The sequence below is a fragment of the Pristiophorus japonicus genome, unplaced genomic scaffold, assembly GCF_044704955.1.
Source record: "Pristiophorus japonicus isolate sPriJap1 unplaced genomic scaffold, sPriJap1.hap1 HAP1_SCAFFOLD_219, whole genome shotgun sequence".
NCBI classification, from domain to species: domain Eukaryota; kingdom Metazoa; phylum Chordata; class Chondrichthyes; family Pristiophoridae; genus Pristiophorus; species Pristiophorus japonicus.
In genome coordinates this window covers 221315-224972 of record NW_027251897.1, presented here as the reverse complement: position 1 = coordinate 224972, position 3658 = coordinate 221315, and the positions used below count along the sequence as shown (strand labels likewise).

Genomic DNA, 3658 nt, shown 5'->3' with positions numbered 1-3658 from the left:
TGGTGAGCATAGCCCCTGAAACCTGAGAGCTATAACTTAGTTCGTTAGGGGAATTGGGAGGTGGGAGGTTGGGATAACTTGTGTAAATGTATCTGCATTCTCCTCTTTACTCCATTTAGAGTTTAAGCTGTATTCTTTTCCCCACAGGCTGTAATTTGACAATTTATTCAATGTGTTGTACCCCTCAGTGTGTATTGGTCTGTGTGTGTTATTAAAGGTGTGCCTTTTACTTCTTTATAAACACAATAAAGCCATACCTTCTTCCTACCTTGAAACCGATTGTCTGTCCAAGTCTTTTACAGTCCCTTCATAATTCCAGTGTCGAGAACCAAGGGTGTGGGAGCGATTCGGAACCACTCATATAAGGTCAGAAGGGAAAGCTGACCCCATGAAAACCACCCCTTAAACTGCCGGCCACAACTCCTTCATAACCGATCTTATTCCTCTCACTACTTCTTTACCCATGGATTCCTCGTGAGGTTGTGGTGACCTGAAATTTCTAAAATCTTAATTTAAAACTAGAACTCTTCAACATTCTTAAACTCATATCGTGCTATTATATACATCTGCAACCCGTCTCCGACAGGCAAAGTTAATCCCTGTTCTTCTCCTTCCCTTATTCAGCCTCTGGTTTGCCTGTGTGACCGGCGGTAAGGCTGTCTGTACCGCTGGACCCAGAGTGTTCTGACTGGAGGTGTGCCTGAGTCCCACATTATCGGGGGAATGGCCCCTCTGGGGCAACAACACACTTCCCCTTTAGGTGTGGCTGCTGAGTTCATTTCATTAACTGAGGGTTCTGCACAGCCGGGGGCTGTAGGCTGGGGACTCTCAGTTAGTGGCAGGTCCACCACGACCTCTCCTGTGAGTCCCTCACCACCGAAGGCTGCCGGCTGAGGATCCCTGTCCGGAGACTGATCCCTGATCTTGGGTATTCTCTAACGGATGGCCAACCTCCCGGGGCTGACCCACTGAAACTGGGGCACTGGTGACCACGGTGTCTCCGGGAAGCGAGCCGGGACAGCTTTGTCAGGAATCTGTTTGAACATCTTAAACAGATTCACTGGCAGGCTGCTAACAACATGGGCAATGAACTCAGCACTTTAGCTCCAGTGTTCAGGACAGAATGCGCCCCTGAGCATGTATGAGGAAAAAGCTACAGAAAATATTCTCGGCCAGGGAGCTTTCGCTTGTGAGGTGAACGTGTTAAGCGCGACACTGTGGAAACATCTCCACTTTCCGCACCTGGTCAGACAGAAATGTGAAGCGAGCAGGTGGACTGCAGAATCCCACTTTTAAGGAGTTGGTCGTGGTGTCAAACAAAGAGTTTCACTAAATGATTAAAAATAAGAAATGTCAAAGTCGAACATGCATCTCCAGAGGAGACTGCAATCTGAACACAGCACTTTAAACCACTCCGCCACCCTGAGTATTCAATGCTAGATGTGGCCACCTGAAGGTTGATTTTGAACTTTTGTGTCCTGACACATGAAATAAATGAGGGCAGCAGGCGTATCTCTGCCTGACACCGGGGAAACAGTGAGACAGACCTTGGAGCAAGGGTCTGGTTATTGCCAAACAGCAAAGAAAATATTTTCTGGAAGAACAATGTTGAAATTAATTGCAACCCCAACATGATTAGAACACATAACATTTCGATTTGGAGTCAGGCATGCTACCCTTGCCTGACAAGGTCCACACATGAAGTCTGAGATGTTCGGCAATATGAAGGTTTCACAATACAAGGGGCTATAAAATCCCCGCCCATTCCCACCAGGTATCAGAAGCAGCGCTCACCTGCCAGTCACCGTATGTTTTTTTCTTAAACTTTTGTATTGTTTTCACGGGAAAGCATCATTAATTAACCCATCACCTTCTTTTGCACAATGAAAGAAATGCTAACTGAGGGAGAGTCGATACTTCAATCATTTGTGCTGTGTTTTGGGGAGTGGGCAGGGAAGTGGACCTTAGTCCATGATTGCATCGGCCATGATCGTATTAAATGTCGGAGCAGGCTCGAGGGGCGTATGGTCGACTACTGCTCCTATTTCTTATGTTCTTATGTTCTTCTGCATGTTGACCCATTTTACTCACTGTATTTTAGGATCTGGTTCAAAATCTTCATTGCCGATGACATCAGGAATCTGGGGCAACTTTTGTCAAATTTAACAGCACCGGTTATTCCGACCGTGCACAGAAAATAGAATCAGTAGTGAAGATAAAATCCTACGGTGCTCATTTTCAGATTCAATGCAGCAGGATTTCAAATAAAGTAAAATAATTTTACAGTGAAAAGATTTAGAAGTGTTACTTTTATTTGTGTCTTTAATTAAACTTTGTGGCGTCTGATTCCCGTTCATGCCTCTGCTGAATAAGAAAGGAGGGTTTGACGTTGACCAGACTGCACTGCCCCTGATATTTGTGAGCTCATCCTTTATATTCAGTGGTTTCTCGCCCTTTGATGGGCTGCAGTGTGGCGGATATCACGTTGGCCTCACACGCGAAAGGTCCCCGGTGGATCCGTTTTCTCTCACTCAAAGTTATCTATTTATTGGTTAAATAAAGAGCATTTCAGGAATAAGGGAACCCATTTGCCAGGAGAATAAATAGCAAAAAAAATACAGCAAATTCTGCAAATCTCAGCAAATCAGGCAGCATTTGCCAGGAGACTCAACTCGCCTCCGATTGTTCCCATTTGGCAAGTTTAAACAAAATGTTCCTGCTTGGGATTGAAGCAGGGACCTTTTGCGTGTAAAGCAAACATGATAACCATTACACTACAGAAACCACTGGTACAACAGCCCCAACAGAGGGGAGCTGACCATTGAGCTCCCTCTGCGCTGATCGGGAATGAGGAGGCTCACCTGAAACAACTTCTGAACCACACTGAAAGTTCTCAATCCTTCTCCTCCGCTGCCCTTTACAGAAATGTCACGGATCACCCAGCCACCGTGTTCACTTCCACATCCTCACAGTGGGGCCACAGATGCTCCTACCGTCTCCCCGAGATCATCGAACTCACCCAGTTTGTAAAATTAAACCCAGAACACGTGCCCGGCAAAGGGCGGGAGAAGCCAGATAGTCTGTAAGCTCGGTCTATCGCAGAAAGTATTGGTATTCATGGTGCTTACAGCAATTATTAATCGTCTCACAGAACTCAATTATTTTTATGCGATGAATTGATCGAGTATCGTTGCCACGTCAGTGCGGCAGATCTTAACCCCTCGACCACCAGGGAACAGTTATGATAGATGTTGATATATTTATATATATGTATATAAGAACCTGAATATCAATGGCTAGCTACCTTGACCTCATGGCGAACAGCAGTGCATCTAACTTTGAGTGAAGTAAATTGTTCCGCATTGAAACCCATTTCATCTTTTGTTCCCTTTTAAACACTAGAAACTGAGACAGGGGGAATAAATAGAGAAATAAAAGCACAGGGATAGAGACAAGAGGAAGAGAGAAGGGGAAAGATACTGTCCCCACCCAGAACTAATGCAGAAACCCCTCTGCTGCGCTCGGAGTGGCCACCCACAGCCTGGATACACTAACGGGAGAACACCAGCGGCAGGTCGGGGCCATAAAAGGAACGGCGAGCGGCCCTGGGAGCAGCTTGGAGGTCCCGGGAGACTGCTCCAGGGAGCAGCGTGAGCTG

General features: G+C 46.2%; 1 non-coding gene across 1 annotated transcript; it reads right to left on the bottom strand.

The window, feature by feature from the left end:
• Positions 1 to 2711: 2711 nt before the first annotated feature.
• trnav-uac (transfer RNA valine (anticodon UAC)) lies at positions 2712 to 2784 on the bottom strand. Its single transcript has one exon. It is a non-coding gene; the product is annotated as a tRNA-Val (tRNA).
• Between the last annotated feature and the right edge of the window lie 874 nt (positions 2785 to 3658).